Source organism: Anastrepha obliqua, chromosome 3 (genome assembly GCF_027943255.1).
Source record: "Anastrepha obliqua isolate idAnaObli1 chromosome 3, idAnaObli1_1.0, whole genome shotgun sequence".
Taxonomy (NCBI): Eukaryota; Metazoa; Arthropoda; class Insecta; order Diptera; family Tephritidae; genus Anastrepha; species Anastrepha obliqua.
In genome coordinates, this window is record NC_072894.1 from 77,254,727 (window position 1) to 77,272,582 (window position 17,856).

A 17,856-nucleotide genomic window follows, 5' to 3' on the forward strand; every position below is an offset into this window, starting at 1 on the left:
ATAAATTCTAATAATTATGGCTCTGATGAATACAGGCATATACTCGTAAAGCCAAACTCGACTGTGGTGTACCAGAAACCTCCCCAATGTTTATACTAATAATGTGAAAAACTCGATAGACGAAATGCACGAACTTGCTGAGTCTCCCAACAACGAATATGTAACTTCTCATGAGAATACTGCTCATATGGCTGACAGGTTTCGATAATAATTTCTGTCGGAGCTATGAAGATGAGTAAGAGGTAGTGTTCCTTCAGTATTTCTGGTGCAAATGCCCCACATTTCGAAAAATGCTACTCGGATTTCTAGGAACCAATTTCTTTGAATAACTGAATAGTTTAGGTACGGTCGCGCTTGAGTGGGTTCACCAAAATATCGGTTTAGTCTAACAACATGTATAGATAAATTAATCCCTGCTTGCCCGATACGATAAACGTATGTAATTATTAGTTATAGTTTAACGATTCCATGCAACTCAGATTGGGGTTCAAGCTGGGAAAATACTTGTATTTCATTGAACATTCCAGTAAGCATTAGAGTATGTATGTCTAATTGAATTCCTCGTTATTAAATATAGAAATTGATTATATTCTATCATATTGAAGAGATGATGAGGATAAGTTTAGACTGACAGTTTTATCATTTGCCTTTGTCATTTCTATGAATAGGCCCCAAAAGCCAACTTAAAAATCAAAAGTAAAGTCAATGATTTTTCCAACTCCAAAAAAGTACTACACCATTTTTTCTGTTTCGAATGGTCTAAGCCTAAACCAAGTTTGAAGTCATCTCGAAACTCCCTGTAAGACAGATTAACACCAAAAAAGTGATTATATTATCCTTATGAATAATTATTAAAGTGCCTAGCGAACTACCCATTTTGTTCTAGCCTAGAGAAACAACTGAGTACATTTCTCTTGTCGTTCTGATATTATTCACCTTTACCTCTCGTAGCAATTACATATGATTGAATTCCATTGTACTACAAAAATGTAAAATTATTAGTTGATCCACCTTTGTAGTAGATTGGAATTCACTCATACGTAATTGCTATAAGTACTATATACAATATCACGTTTCAAGGGAAAAGTACTCAGTTTAGATACTTATATTAATAACCATAAACCATCATAAACAAGTTACAGTGGCACACAGTGAGCAAGGATTGGTTTTTACATGGATTATGCTTATGGCTTATCTCGAGTAGGACCTTCCAAAAACCGATCTAGATATTTTGCTATCAGAAAGCAATAGAACATCAAACATATGTAGTATCTAAACCGGTCTCTGTGTTCGGTGGTGTGCAAATATTTTTTGTGAATTGAAAGAAATAAACAATAAGTTTGAAGATGATGCAAGCTTTGTACCGTGCGTGAAGTTTTATAGGATTTTATAGGATGGCAAGACGATAAAAACTATATTTGGCATAAGACAATAGATTTCACACAGTATCAGGAGTATCGGACACCGGGTATTTGCTAGTTTTAAATCAAAGGCCACAATTAGTGTAGCGAGATAGCAATTAGAGTAAACAGTATGTATGTATGTAGATTTACAAAAACAATTGCAATTACTTGTTGTTTGGACCGCGCAAAAATTGGTTCAATGCAATAAGTGCAAATGGCCTAGTATCATGTCACTTGTAAATTATGATAGCAAATACAGGGCAGTCCATACAGTGGTTTCTTTTTATACAATAAATAAAATATAAATACAAAAAAATTTGTTAAATGATTGGTTTATTCGACACAAAAAATCGTTTATTATGTCTCCGTAGCATTTCACGTGCATCTGAAATTTTGCTGGATAACTTTTCCTGTCGCACCTGTGTGTCCAAGAAGGAAGTCAGAAAAAATTTCTCGCAATGTCTGAAAAGTGGATCACTTCTAAAGTACTGTAAAAAATACATTAAAGTCAAACAGTACACTTCCGTTGCAATTCAGTGCCTTGGTTTTTCGTACTAAATTTGCTAGACTTTGCATAGACATTACATATGTATGCCGGAGCGAGATGTCACTTGAGTTTGGTGTAATCAACAGCTGATCTATAATTGTGAGTCTAGCAGAAGAGATCGAAATGAAATTTTTGGAGGTCTCAAAGAAATGAACGAAACTGAATACAAGGTGAAGTCCAAAATAAATAAGACTGGTGTCATAAAAATGTTTTTGATGGCGGCATCCTTTTAATGGGTTAGTGCGATATGCCCTAGCTGACTTCCAGTGAAAGGTTGGTACATCATAAACCTTCGGAAATATATAGTCTAGTTTCTGGGTCTGAGATGCTGTCGGCCTGTGTTATCTATATCGTGCCAGAGTTCATGAGTGGTTTACACGATTCAAAGTTGGTCGTGAGGACTTAAATGAAAATGAACATACGGCACGCCCATAATCAGTAATCACTGAAAACTCCATCGAAATCGTTCCTAAATTTACCAAAAATTAACCAAAATCATTGTTCATGGAATCGGAGTTCAATATCTCCAGAACATTGATTTATCGCATTTTAATTGATCATTTGGACTTACGCAAGGTCTGTGCACGTTTCATTCCACAGAATTTAGCTGAGAACCAAAAATTGCTCAGAATTCATCATTCGAAAGACCTTATTGAAGAGGCGAGAAAAAACGAGAATTTCTTTTACAGCATTTTAACTGGTGATGAAACGTTGTGTTTCCAGCATGAACCTGAAACTAAGCGTCAAAGAGCCGAATGGAAGGCTCCAGACGAGCCACCACCCAAAAAATGTCTCTCAATATATAAATGATTTAGTCAATGAATGAACGTTACATTATAAATAACATTTTGTTGACTTGTACACGTTGTTCAGTGGGGTAATCGAAATTTATATACATATGTATGCAATATACACTATTCTTGGCCGTGAAACAAAAATCGATTGAAAATATTAATTCAGATATTTCTGAAACCAATTGTAAGCTAAATAAGCGTAATAATACGTTCACATATAAGTAGATTGTATAATTTTTCGTGCTTAACTCTGAATCCGTAATTAAATAAAAAAGCGAGATTACCCATACAAAATTTCTCTCCCGAAATCTGGGATTGTAAAATAATTCTAGATTATTACCATACTTTTTTACATACAACCCTGTGTTCTCTGTGTTATGGAAAATTATTTTTACGAATGTAAAGAAAAACGTCAAAGTAAAAACTAAATAAAATGGACGCCGGCAAAGAAAACAGGTCTGTAGGCATAATTCTGATGAACTTTTTGTTAGATATTAATATATTAATTAAGCATTCATATTACAGAAAAAGTGTGAGTCCATAGACACTTTTTCCTGTTGTTGTTTATTATAAAATGTAATATCGAATATCGCATACGCATTGCTGCCATCAATTTTTACATCTCAGTAGATGTCGTTTACGGATTTCCTCCAATTGTTTATTATATAATATATATATATATAATTTGCGTGTACACTCTTTTTGGGTGTTTGGCCGAGCTCCTCCTCCTATTTGTGGTGTTCGTCTTGATGTTGTTCCACAAATGGAAGGACCTACAGTTTTAAGCCGATTCCGAACGGCAGATATTTTTTATGACGAGCTTTTTCATGGCAGAAATACACTCGGAGGTTTGCCATTGCCTGCCGAGGGGCGACCGCTATTAGAAAAATGTTTTTCCTAATTTTGGTGTTTCACCGAGATTCGAACTTACGTTCTCTTTGTGAATTCCGAACGGTAGTCACGCACCAACCCATTCGGCTACGGCGGCCGCCGTTGTTTATTACTAGCAGCCAATTATGCAATTAAATTAGCTATTCCTTCTCCTTATCTTTTCTTCATATCGATAATAATATTTCAAATTTCGTATGTACGTACTAATATGTATTTACGCACAACATTTAATTTATGTATTTAAACATAACAAGACTAAAAAAATAAGTAACAAAAACAAAAATAAATAATATATAATAAAATTAAAAAAAATTAATAAATAAAAGAAAAAAAAAATTAATAAATAAAAGAAAACTAAAACAAAAAACTAAAAAAAAAAAATAGATACAAACAAAAACACTGAAAAATCAATAAATAAAAAAACAATCACCGGAAAATCAGTGCGTGCAGACAAACTATTTCTGAATAATCAACCTTAGAAGCTTAGATGGCAAACGACAAAGGTTAAAATGGTAAAATTTCCCGTTAGTGATTGGAAGTCTTATCATGGGCTGGTGGTTTCATGGGTGGTTTCATGGTCTACTAAATACTCTAATACTCTATTACAATTCAATATCTATTTTTTTTAATTAGTGCCCAAATTAGGGTCTATGTATAACCCCTTTGTGCGATGGTGAGCACTGTTTTAGAACGAAAATCATTCTATAATACTATTTTTTTTATACCTTTTATCTTAAACTCGCAAAATGAAAAAAACAAAAACGAATGCATGCAATAATATTCTTTTGTATGTACAGTTTGTCAAGAATATCTTTGCATAGTGAAGAAAAATTTTAAATTTTAGCTTTGATCGAGAATTCCAACAACAAATAAAAAAGAAAACAAAAAAATTATACACACATTCCATTACTGTCCTTGTCTACGACTATTAGGCGCCAACAGTTATTAAATAAACACGCACATTACAAAAACAACAACAAAAAAAGATGTTTATTTAAAAAGTGTCAACAAAATCTTTGCATAACTGATGAGAACCGCGAATTTCATTCATTTTGGTTTTTTTGCAAATGGTATGGAATGTGAAAGGGGTAAGAAACTATTTAGTTGATTAAATTAGTTTCGGAATATCATATTCCAATGGTTTTTTCCCCCACTCTTCTCTAATGAATCTTATTAATTAAGTTTTATTAGTTGGCGATCTTTTTCCTACTTTTCTTTTTAAATGAACCCACAAATTTTCGATTGGGTTAATGTCGGAATTTTGGGCGGGATTATCAATAATTTTGGTGCAGTTGTAGAGTAACTAGGGCCTGCATAAATAAGATTTATGTTTGGGATCATTATCTTGATAGGATTTGTATTTAAGGGGGGAGCCTGGTTTATGAGGTCTAAAAATTGCATCTCTTTGCGATTTTTTTTTTTTTTTTAAGGAAAAAATTAATTTAGCACTGCAAAGTTTTTTCTATCTTTTAATGAACATGTAAAAAGTATAACAAATTTTTGTACTGGTTAAAATAAGTTGAAAAAATGTTTAACAAAGAAATTAGTAGAGCGCTGCAACGCTGGAGTTTCCAACTGGCGTACAAGATACAGCTCGTAATTATTATCTAAAGCAAAAAATTCAAATGGATTTCTAATTATCATGATTTTTTATTCTGGATGAACTAAGAAAACTGAGGAAATTCCAAAATTTCAACTTTTTGGAGGTTTTAAAGAAAAAAATGCCTTTCTATTATAAAAAAAAAATCACTTCAACTTGGTATAAAAATCTTGAACAATTATTTTTCATCTATTCTGTTAGTTCAAATAGAAGAGAATTTAATACTGAAGGGAACAAGCTATGATTCATTTCAAAAGGTTCATTAGTTTTTTTTTTCATTCATGTACGCCAATTCAAAGAAATCATAAAGTCGAGAAAAGAAGATAAAGTTTGTACTGTAGCTGTTCGGTCACAGCGTAACTACCTAACGCTCGCCTGCCTTTGGCTTTGTATCTACGGAAATATTGAGAATTAGGCTCTGTAACTTTGTGTGAATATTCTGAAATATGTTAGGAATCGCTTAAAACGAAAAAAAAAAAATTGATTTTTTTTACCTTATAAACCAGGCTCCCCCCTTAAATTTTTAAAATATCAAGATATACTTCCTTATTTCGTCCAAAATTTTGATTTCACACACTCCCATTGTTCATATACAACCCCAAACCATTACTGACAGTTTTCCAATCTTTACGGTAGGGATAATATTTTTGTTTTGTAGTGCTAGAGAGAGAGAGAGAGAGGCTTATGCCAAACTCTCTGGGGTCCATCATGGTAGTAGAGCATCATTTTCGTCTCATCTGAGAAAATAACGTCATCCCAGTACTCTGTGGGAAATGATATGTGGTCTGTGGCAAATCGCAATCTTTTATCAATATTTTGTGCTGATAACAGAGGTTTTTTCCTAGCCACTCTTGAAGAATATTTGTGTTTTTGCAACACTTTTCGAACAGTTTCATGAGAAACTCTTAACCCGTAGTCTTTTTCCGCTTTAAGAGCTAATCCTCTTGTACTGCTTTGCGGGCTATTATAAATATTTAGTTTTAATAATTTTACGTTCAATTCGCTACGTCACTTTTTTTGGTCTGCCTGTAGACCCTTTCAACTCGAGTCTTTCTTCATTTTCAGCACGGTTATATTATATTATATACAGTTGTAATTTTGAGGGGGAACATATCGGCGATTTCTCTGGCTGATTTGTCTTTGTAGTGATTGAAATACACTAATTGAATAATATTTTTTGAAACTCGTTGTTATTCAAATCTGAGATCACTTGAAGCACTGAAGACAATCACTTTATAACTAAATAATTTCTTACTTCTTTCACATTCCATACCATTTGCAAAAAAACCAAAATGAATGAAATTCGCGGAAAATAACTGCATTTTTTGTTGTTTTCATCAGTTATGCAAAGATTTTTTTACTCTTTTTAAATAAACATCTTTTTTGTTGTTGTTTTTGTAATGTGTGTGTTTATTTAATAACTGTTGGCGCCTAATAGTAAGTCGTAGACAAATACAGTAATGGAAAGTGTGAATAAATTTTTTGTTTGCTTTTTTATTTGTTGCTGGAATTCTCGATCAAAACTAAAATTTTATATTTTTCTTCACTATGCACAGATATTCTTGCAAACTGTATATTTGTATTCATTTGTTTAAAACCACTTTTCGTACCAATATTTGCCAATTGATTCTGGGGCGATGCTCCTCAATTTGACGCTTCTTCTCATTTGACAATCAATGTTGCTAGCAACATTTCATGACTGCGAAGTTAGTATTATATTATAAAAAAAACCTATTAATGTGAAAAACTCACTTTTTATGTACACTGTCGGTAGTCACTATATAAGCATTTTTATTTCGTTCATTTACTCCATAAAAATAGACATTTTTACATGCCTATGACTTTGTATCGCAAAACACTACTTTCCCTTTACTTTTCTTAGCATGCAAATACACAAAAATTCACACGCAACCAAGTCTGTTATGATAAGAAATACAACAACAACATTTTATTTTGCACTATTGACCTTTGATGAACTGACTAGCCCAGAAAACTAGACTGACAAACTGCCCTTTGCAGGTTATTGGATATATATGTACGTATGTGTGGTTGTTGCGTGTTATAAAATATTTAAACACCTGAATGGCAAGTGAAAAGGCTCACAATACTCTCCACTCTCCGTTAGTGTAGAACGAAATTGTAGGCACATATTTCATTTTATTAGGCAATTGATTTTGCTTTTCATAGGCTCACCCAACAATCAGTTGGGTGTAATAGTAATAAACCATGAAGTATGTACAGTAGGGCACGTAAATTTATTCTAAAAAATATTACCCACCAAATAACCGTATAATTTTTTGTTGCCACCACTACCAGATTCCATTGTCAGAACCTTGTTTTTTATGTTGTGTAATGTAATTAGACGATTCGAAATACAACTGGAAATTATAATACGTTGGTTGTTATGCCTTGTACATTTAAATTAGGATTAATAACTGAAACTACAAATAAGGAAGCCCGAAGTCCATTTCAGAGATATGATTGAATGGACTTCTTTGTTCAGAATTCCCGATAGAATACTTAAGTCACCGAAACAAAGTAGCGAAAATATTTGATCCACCCTAATTTATAGTATCGGTAGGAAATAAATTAATAACTGAGCAGAAGAAGGTAAAGCTGTGCTGTCAGAAGGTGGTTTATGATCCCACAAAAATGTTAATACTTAGGCTAGGCCTGATTATTAGCGAGGTCATCTTTTCGGAAAGTCAAATACATTTAGTTACAAGCAGTCGACGAGTTAAAATTAAAATGAAAACAAACTAAGTAAAAGTTCTCAGTAAGTGCCTGTGCCTTACAATAAACTCTACTAAAGAAATGCATCCCGATTTAGAGCAAACATTGGCAGTTTAAACTAAGCAGAACATGGACTGAAGATGAAAACCGCTTCGTGCGCCCTTCCACCTCGGAGCTAGGTGACAAGTGATCCTCAAACAGTTGGCTGAGATCACAGGGAACTCTTTCAGCAGCATACAAAATACGCTTACCAAAAATGTGAGCATAAAGAAAATTTTCGCACCAAGAAGGTTAAGCGAATAATACAAAGGCAAGCGACATTGCATTTCAATAGCAAATCTTACATAAATTTATACTCAATTTGCAAGCATAAATAAAGCCCGGGTACATCATTTCTATCCTAAGACAAAATGACATTTAATGGCCAAGAACAGGAGTTTTCCAGCGATGCCGAAGAATTCGTTTCAAACTCTGTAGGAAAGACTAAGGCGTATGTTTTGTGAGGTGATTAATGATTTTCAAAAAGGGGCTATCAATACAGGCTCATATTAGGCAAATCAAATTAGGAGGCTGCAAGAAAAGGTGTAAAACAAACCATATTGAATTGGGCTTCAAATTGCTCGAACATCGCCCCTATTCAAATTGCTCGAACATCGCCCCTATTCTCCAACCAACACTCGACAGGAACAAGAACGACGATAACAAGGTGATAGCTGCCGTATAAACGTTTTTCGAGGACCAAGTGAATGCATTTTTGTTTTAGAGAATGGGGGACTATATTTACCGGCATATTAGGAGATTAGGTAAAAAAATATATTTAATTTGAAGAACTAAATATTGCATAACATATTGATTATTTATTTCAACTTGGCTATTAAAATTATTTATAGCACATATTTGATTGTATTGGTATATAAATGACCTTTAAATGAATGCAATTTTGGCAATAAAAACGGTTTCCGAATATATTTACAAACCGTTTGCCTTAACTGATATTTTGGTCTGTGACTTCATATGGAGAACTCCGGCGCCATTAATGTAACTAACATTCAAAGGCACATGCAAAAATCAAGAGCCACTTGACTAGTATACACGAGTATATGTACAGACAAACATATATATTTATATATTAAGGTGTCTCTTATTTTAATACATCGATATTTGATATGCTCACCCTCCTTCTTATAATAAGATGGAGAAGTCTAACTATGAACTTACGAATTGTTACTATTGTTTCATCATTCCGGATTTTATGTTAAAAAAAAAGCTTAACTTTTGAGATAAAGAATGGACACGCAAAAAACTGACGAGTGTGTTTACTCATCAATTGCGTAAAATTAACCGTAAATAAAAAAATAAGTAGATACATATATTAATGGTGTTTGTTGTTATTATTAATTTGGCGTATTCACTTTTTGTAACTTCTACGTATTCTTCAAAATGTTGTCGGGTAAGTGAAAGAGAAAATTTTGCGCAAAAATAAAAAAATGGTCATTTGTCGCACAATGACATAGCAAAAACTTTGAATTGTCCGAAAGGTGGGGTAACTTATGTGTTAAGAAAGTTTGATAAAACGTTGTCGGTGGAACGAAGGCCTGCAAGTCGAAGAACGAAAGGATTTGTGTCGCAGTCAAAAGCTAAATAAGTGACGTCACTATTTCAAAAAAACCTTGCCTTTCACTTGCTCGTTACGTCCAAAAAGTATGCCAGGGTTTAAGATAACATAAAAATATTGTAGCACCCAATCGAAATGATAAACAAAATAAGAGTGCTACAATACGTGCGCGAAAATTATACAGTCAATAAATCCATAAATATGGTTATGTTGTTATGGACGATGAAACATACATACGTCAAAGTAGACTTTAAGCAGAATCAGGGCGCTGAGTTTTATACTGCAACGAAGAGAGCAAGAGTTTCAGGTGCATTTGAGATAAAACTGTTAGGCAAGTTCCCTAAAAAATATTTGGTCTGGCAAGCTATCTGCCAGTGTAGTATAAAAAGCAAAGGGTTCATTACCAAGGCAGTGAAAATAAAAAAAAATTATTTGAAGGAGGGTTTGCAAAAACGTTTGCTGACATTTATATAACAACATAACATAGAGGCTCAGTTCTGTTCTGGCCGATTTAGAATCGTGTCATTAAAGCCGTCTTGCCATGTACTGGTATGAAAATCCCGGAGTAATATTGTTCAAAATGACTACAACCCACCAAACTGTCGTCTAAAATTGCGACCCACTGAAAATTATTGGGCAGTTGTTAAGAGAAAATTGCTAAAAGATACACAAAACCCTATCCAGTAAAGTGAAGTCATCGTCTATTTCATTTAACTATAGGCCCAGGAAAAGAACTGTTTAGATAGGGTGAAACCAGAGTTAGAAGAGTATGTTTAAATTGGCATGGGAAGAAGTAGTTAATGTCATGCTGGGTAGCTTAATATGCTAGACATATGTGAGTCTGTCTCGATATTTTAGTAGAACTTTTCCCGGCTGCAATATTCGGAACATAATTGTGCGAAAAGAACGCGTGTTTCAGGAGGTGGCTAAAGCTCATCGTCCACGATGAATGGTGGTTGAATATCGATGAATGGATATCGCCAGTCAGTTACGTTAACACCCAGGAACTGCCAGGTAGCATCAGAAGGCATTCCGTCGTTGTTGTTTTGCAACAGTTCAACAAGTTCAACGTCTTTGTCCCTCTTATCTAACGGTAAACCCAGGACATGCTGTATCGACGGGTTGAGTCCAAAAGGAGAGGGGTGTTAGGTGTATGAGTTTAAGGGCACATGTGCATACATGGTTGGTATCGTATCTACCATCTTATTAGAATAAAATCTGAGGCTCTCTTCAAATGAACAATTGTTTTTATAATTTCAAAACATTCGGTCTTAATGGGGTATTCTAAACTCAAAAACGTTTGATTTTTAAGTTTAAGTTGGATTTAAAGTTAACTGCTTCTACCACGCATATCTCTCCGTCAGCGCATGTGTATGTGCCATCTGACTTTATGATACCTAAACTAATATCTACTTTCTCCTTAACGATGACTTTTTGGAGCCATGTTGCCACAGAATGTACAGCGCATTCATTTTAACTTGTTAAAGTTAGTAACAATTAAAACTTGCTAAAACATCGAAACCTGGAATGTTTCAACTCCTGACAATAACGCACTGTCAGTCTTCATAAGTCATTTCCTGAGGAGAATCTAGAACTGGAAACCCGCTCCATGAACCTGAGATGGAGTGAAGTAAAGCTTTGACGTACAATGAACTCAAAAGGAGAAATCTTGTTGTTGTTGTTGCAGCAGCATAAACATACGCGGAATGGTGCTGAAGTGACAATTAGCCGGATATAAATCCGGGCCATTCCAGTAAAGTCGAACCGACTGTTCCAACTTGGAACCTTACGATACATATATGTATATGTACATGTTGCTAATATTGAATAAAGAAAAAACGCGAACTAGTCCTGATTCTCGATATGAATGGATTTTCCTACAAGGATATTTGCCATGCAAAATAGTGACGCATGCCTTGAAAGTTGTCTTGCAAGCAATGCCAAGAGTTACATTTGCGAAGAAAGACATATGGATTAGATTCTTTGAGGTTTGCACTTCGACCTCACGGTTTTTTGTGCCCTAAACTACAAACATATAACAAACTGATGATGCAGCTACAATGGTAAAGCCCAAGTCCAAGGTTATATTTTATCGAAAAAATAAAGAAACTATCCACCACCAAAGTATTTATTTTTTCTTTTATATACATATGAACATACATAGTATCTCCTTTCCAATATTATAGCTATTGTTTTTGTGGCTCCTTTGTATTGCTTATTGTTTCTTGGTATTGTTATCGTCGTTTGTGTAGTTGGGTTGCATATTTGTATACAACAATTTTTAAAAGGGTTGGTGCATGCAATGAGTCTTAAAACTTGGATGTATGCCAAAGGAAAATTTCTTAGTTTGTAAGTAGAGCATTAGGATGGAGTGAGTTTTTTTTTTAAATAACTTTTGGCATATCTGCAGCCCCTCCCCCGACACTATTAATTTTTGAAAAAGCGTTACATTTTTACATTTACTTGATAAATCGATTGGAGGGTGTCTACTCCTCATAAGAAGGTAATATTTTGAGAATTTTATTAACTCTTATAAAGGTAGCATTTCATTACTATGCCATTACGAAAACAAAATGTAAAGTAAATGTTCATATACATACTATCGCTCCACCTTAATGTGTATGTAGCATAATTTTTGTTTCATACTTCACTATTTTGGCGGAGTTATGTATGTATTTTTTCTGACACAAAAAAAATACTTTTAGCAAAACTTCGAACCCATGTTACTGCAATGACTGCTTTACACACTATTAATTTTCAATATCGCCATACAACAGAATTTTGCATACTTAATTGGCAACACTGAATAAATTTTTGACAAATTGAAAGATGTCAGATGATTTGGCAAACAGTCATTTTTTGGAAGAGAGATTTGGGGATGAGAAAACGCAAAGCTACTGAGAAATAGTTGGAGAGAAGAAGAGGTTACACCGTCAACACTGCAAAATTTTGCCATTCTTTACGGATTTTGGCGAAACCTGTTGAAATATTTAAGGTATGTATACCACATAGCATATGAAAGGGTTTTGAAGATTCCAGAGCAAATACTTTCCGTGAACGAATGCACATTTTTATATGGATAAAAGGAGCAACATCGGCAGGGCGAAAAATTATCAAAAATTTACTAGAATTTTTAGCCACTTTAAACTTGCACTGTATGGCTATAAAATTTAATGGGCTTTAAAACCGCGTAAACAATTTTATTATTCTGAAAATTGTCTCGTTCCTATAATTTTGTACAAAGTTGCAGAATAAACTATACTTTGATTAAACAAAATAGTCAAAACTAAAAAAACCGAAAGAAAAGTAGTGAATATTGGTCAAAATGTTGTAGTAGTACTATAGTATTTGCGCAGACTATATTTAAGGCATTGGAGGCGATCTATAAGAAAAGAACACAACAGTCAACGCGAGTCGCTCACCAAGAAGCGCATGAACACGCCATTTGTATTTAACTCGTTCACTAAATGAGCCGTACACTTCACTTCTTAGCGCAATCGAAAAAACAAGTGCATTAAAAACGCTCTCAGTTCGCTCCCGCAACGCTCGTTGACCTTTTCGAGCCCGATTAAAAAATAAATAAAAAGTTGGCATCTCATTTTTTCGATCACCGAGGGTATAGCTTGAAGAAAAAAAGTTTTTTTTGTTTTGGATCATCAACATACTGAAGGTAGAACTACACTCCGATTTAAAATAAAGCGTTCGCAACAGTTAATATGAGTAGTTTTGATAGTAAATGAAAATGCCCGTATATACTTAGTCCTGCCATAAGTTCTGTAACAAGTTAAGTCGGTTATACTAGTCCAAAATAAACAACACTGGCGTCATAAAAATGTTTTTAATTAGTTAAACTGTTGGAAGTTATATCCCTAGCTGGCTTCCAGTGAAAGCTTGGTGACATTCGGTTCAGTAGAAGCGAATTATTGCGTCTAACGTTTCAGTATGTTTGGATCATCGGTACAAAAAAAAAAGTCTTGAACAAAGAGCTACTATCAACTTTTGATTTAAAATCGGTAAAACGTTCACCGAGACATTTGAATTGATGAAAGAAGTTTATGGCGATGACTGTCTATCTCGTGCCAGAGCTCAAGAGTGGTTCACACGGTTCAGAGATGGTTCTGAGGACATATATTACAATAAACATACGGACCGCCCAAAATCAGTAATCACTGAAACCTCCATCGAAATTGTTCGTAAATTTATCAAAAATTAACCGAAATCATCGTTCAAATTCATGGAAACGGAGTTGAATATCTTCAAAACATCGATGTATCGCATTTTAACTGATCATTTGGGCTTACGAAAGGTCTGTGCACGTTTCATTCAGCACAAGTTAACTGAGGACCAAAAATTGCTCAGAATTCAACATTCGAAGGGCGCTGGCGGCCGCCGTAGCCGAATGGGTTGGTGCGTGTTTACCATTCGGAATTCACAGAGATCGTTGGTTCGAATCTCGGTGAAAGCAAAATTAATAAAAATATTTTTCTAATAGCGGTCGCCCCTCGGCAGGCAATGGCACACCTCCGATTGTATTTCTGCCATGAAAAAGCTCCTCATAAAAATATCTGCCGTTTGGAGTTGGCTTAAAACTGTAGGTCCCTCCATTTGTGGAACAACATCAACACGCACACCACATTTTTTAAGAAAAAATGAGATTTCCTTTACAACATTGTAACTGGTGATCAAACGTTGTGTTTTCAGCATGAACCTGAAACTCAGCGTCAAGGAGCCGAAGGGAAGGCCCCATACGAGCCACCATCCAAAGAATCGCGTTTGGAGAAGTCAAAAATTTAGACGATGCTCATTTGTTTTGTACGATTCCAAGGGAATTGTCAACAAATCGTCAATGCAATTTTCTATCTTGGCGTTTTGAAGTGTTTGTTGCATTGCATTTGTCGAATTCGCGAAGGAGGAAGCTGGCGCTTATTGTATGATAATGCACCATCTCATCGATCCACTCTTACCACTTTTGTGACTGATTTTTTGACTAGAAATCACATTTTAACCATCAGTCACTCGCCGTATTCGCCCAATACGGCTACCTGTGACTTCCACCTATTCGGAAAATTGCATTTGGCCATGAAAGGAAAACATTTTGCGTCCGTAGAAGCCATCCAAAAGGCTGGCACCGACATCGAAAAGCTTTGAGATCGCGCAAAACAGTGTATCGACGTCGGAGGGGACTATTTTTAATAAATAAACTAGTTAGTTATCAGAAAAAAGCTAATGTCGTTTCTATTTTAGCTTAGTCTTGTTTATTTTGGAATTCACCTTGCAGATATGAGATTGTAATACTTTGTTTAATGAATTTAGTTTTATTTAATCACGTAAATATTAAAAAAATGTAATTTTCATTCGAAATAATCACCATTTGCTTTTACACACGCCTTTAAACGATTAGGCCATTCAGTTATTGCTGAATTGGCGTCGCTGGTCGAGCCAATTATTGTTTAGCGACTCTCCAAATTTCTGTGCGGTCTTCAAAAGACCATGTTCTCCAATTCTGACCACAAACTGTAGTCCAATGAATTCAGATCTGGACTTCCAGACGGCCAATCTTCTGCAGCTATTTAGTGTATACTTATGTACAAATTTTTGTTGTTTTGTATCGATTCTTGTACTATTCTGTGCCACTGTGAGTTAAAAAAGAACTACCAGAACATATGGCATAATTCAAAGAGTCAGACGGCTATAAACGGATGGGATTTTAGTTGACTCTGTTTCGTATACACTACATATGTAAGTAAGTTTGTAGATACTATGTGTGCATAACATTAGCCTGCGTAGTATGGAAACGTGTTCAATCTACTCACTTTGAAAATGCAGACATATTCTACTATACAATATGTATGTATGCAAAACTTGCAGAAATAGTGCCTCAAATACTTTATTTATTTTTATTTTATTTTTTTTATGAGAAGAGAAATATGGAATTAAAGACAAAAAACACCACTAAGAGGGAGGATCGTAAGCCGGTTCTACGTAAGCGGAATGGTTCGGATGTATATATGGCAAAGAACTGTCACTCCAGTAGCCTTCCTCGTACACATATCGGGTATAGATTAGATAGATAGAGAAGCAAGAGGTATAGGTAGGTAATTAATATTGCTTTTAGAAGGTTTAAGAAGTTCAAGGTTTAAATAGTTCAAACATATGTATATATGTATGTAAGTATATACATACACATATACATATTACAAGTAAATTTTAATACAAACGTAATTCGTAAATTAACGATGACCAGACGCTGAACCTAAGAATGCTGCTTTTAAAAGCCCACATAACTACTAACAATACAATGTTAGGTGCGTCTGCGTATGTGCCTGTGTATAAGTATATACATTTTTGTTATAAAGCTGCTAAACCACTTTCATATCCACATACAACAACTCCACTGCTCGTCCTCTGCATAACCATCAATAAATTTCGCCGACGTTGCAGACGGCCGTCATCGGAGCCTCTCGTTATGAAAGCATAGAAAATAAAATACGTGGGAAGGAAAGAAAGAAGGGGAAGCATTTACACTGCAATATAAATAAGTAAGTAAATATGTAAATATTAGCAATAAAAATTGCATGTGCGTGCCTAACTGCGACGATGTGTAATGAAATAAAAAATCGCACGACGCGCCAAATTATAGTACATCTATACATACATATACAGCTATGGGCAAAGAAATAGCGCACTTCCCCACAATAATATTGAATGATGATTTTTTTCTAGTAAACAGTTATTTTTGCACTAATTCTATTCTTTTATTTCAGTACCACCAAAAAAACGGAAACGATATTATAATTATAATTAATTTATATTATAATTATAATTTATAATTTATAACTAATAAATTATACGCTTCCGTACCCCTTGCCATAGTTTATGAGCATTTTTAAATTCTTTTGCCCAACCTTAATATCGTTCTAGAGATTTTCAATGGACTTAAGATCTGGGCTTAGTGCTGGCCAATCTAGAACTGCAATTTTTTTTTGGAAAGCCAATTTTTCACCACCTTTTCTGTAAACTTGGGGTTATTATCATACACAAATGACCAGTTTAGTGGCATGGACTCGAACGAATGTGGCTATTTTTGAAAACATCAAGATAAACACATTCATCGATATTGGCATTTATTCTCACTATTAAATCAACTCCATTCCAAGAAAATTATCCCCAAATTTTCAGTTACCCCACCATTTTGGTATTACACCGAAGGGTAGTGACGCACCACCCCATTCTGCTACGGTGGCCGCCGTATCATATTAATTTTAATTGCGTCCATAAAAAGTATTGTTTTCCAGAATTTTACAACTTTGTTTCTATAGTTTCTTGATATATTTTCTACAGTATCGATTTTTTCTACTACACACCCATACAATTTATTTTCATTAGGGCGTCCTCGCACAAGTCTGCTTGATGTATTCAGGCGATATTGCTCATTCATTTTCAGCGTTACCCCTCCAGAGGACTTAAAATATCACGCATACTTTTTTTAACGATGACCTTGTCCCAAATGATTTTTTTCTTTCAAGTGAGCAGTGAAGTCACGTTTCGTTTTCGTGCCCAATAACGATTTTGAAGAAAACAATTATATTCTAAGAAATAACAATTCGTATTGAGAACATTATAAAAGCGTTATTTCTTTGGCCATTGCTGTATATAATTTATTGTAAATCATATGCATATAAAAATGTACTACTCCTTAAAAGGGGCTGTGTAGGTAAATCCATGGAGGCGAGACAATACAGATATACATGGTGAAGTCCAAAATAAACCTTTGAATTGATGAAAAAAGTTTATGGTGAGGTTTCTCTATCTCGTGCCAGAGTTCATGAGTGGTTGACGCGTTTCAGAGATGGGCATACATAAATCACAATGAGAATACGGGACGCCGAAAACTCCATCGAAATTGTTCGTAAATTAACCAAAATCATCGTTTAAATTCATGGAATCGGAGTTCAATATCTCCAGAACATCGATTATTGCATTTTAACTGATCATTTGGACTTACGATAGGTCTGTGCACGTTTCATTCCGCAAAAGTTAACTGAGGACCAAATATTTCTCAGAATTCAATATTCAAAAGACCTTATTGAAGAGGCGAGAAAAGACGAGGTTTTCCTTTACAACATTGTGACTGATGATGAAACGTGGTGTTTCCAGCATGAACCTGAAACTAAGCGTCAAAGTGCCGAAGGGAAGGCTCCAAACGAGCCACCACCTAAAAAATCTCGTTTGGAGAAGCCAAAAATCAAGTCGATTCTCATTTGTTTTTACGA

At 34.6% G+C, this 17,856-nt stretch overlaps 1 protein-coding gene across 3 annotated transcripts in view; it reads right to left on the minus strand.

The window, feature by feature from the left end:
• The window catches only part of LOC129240444 (uncharacterized), a 68,819-nt gene that overhangs the window by 14,531 nt on the left and 36,432 nt on the right, over positions 1–17,856 (minus strand). The window lies entirely within an intron of this gene.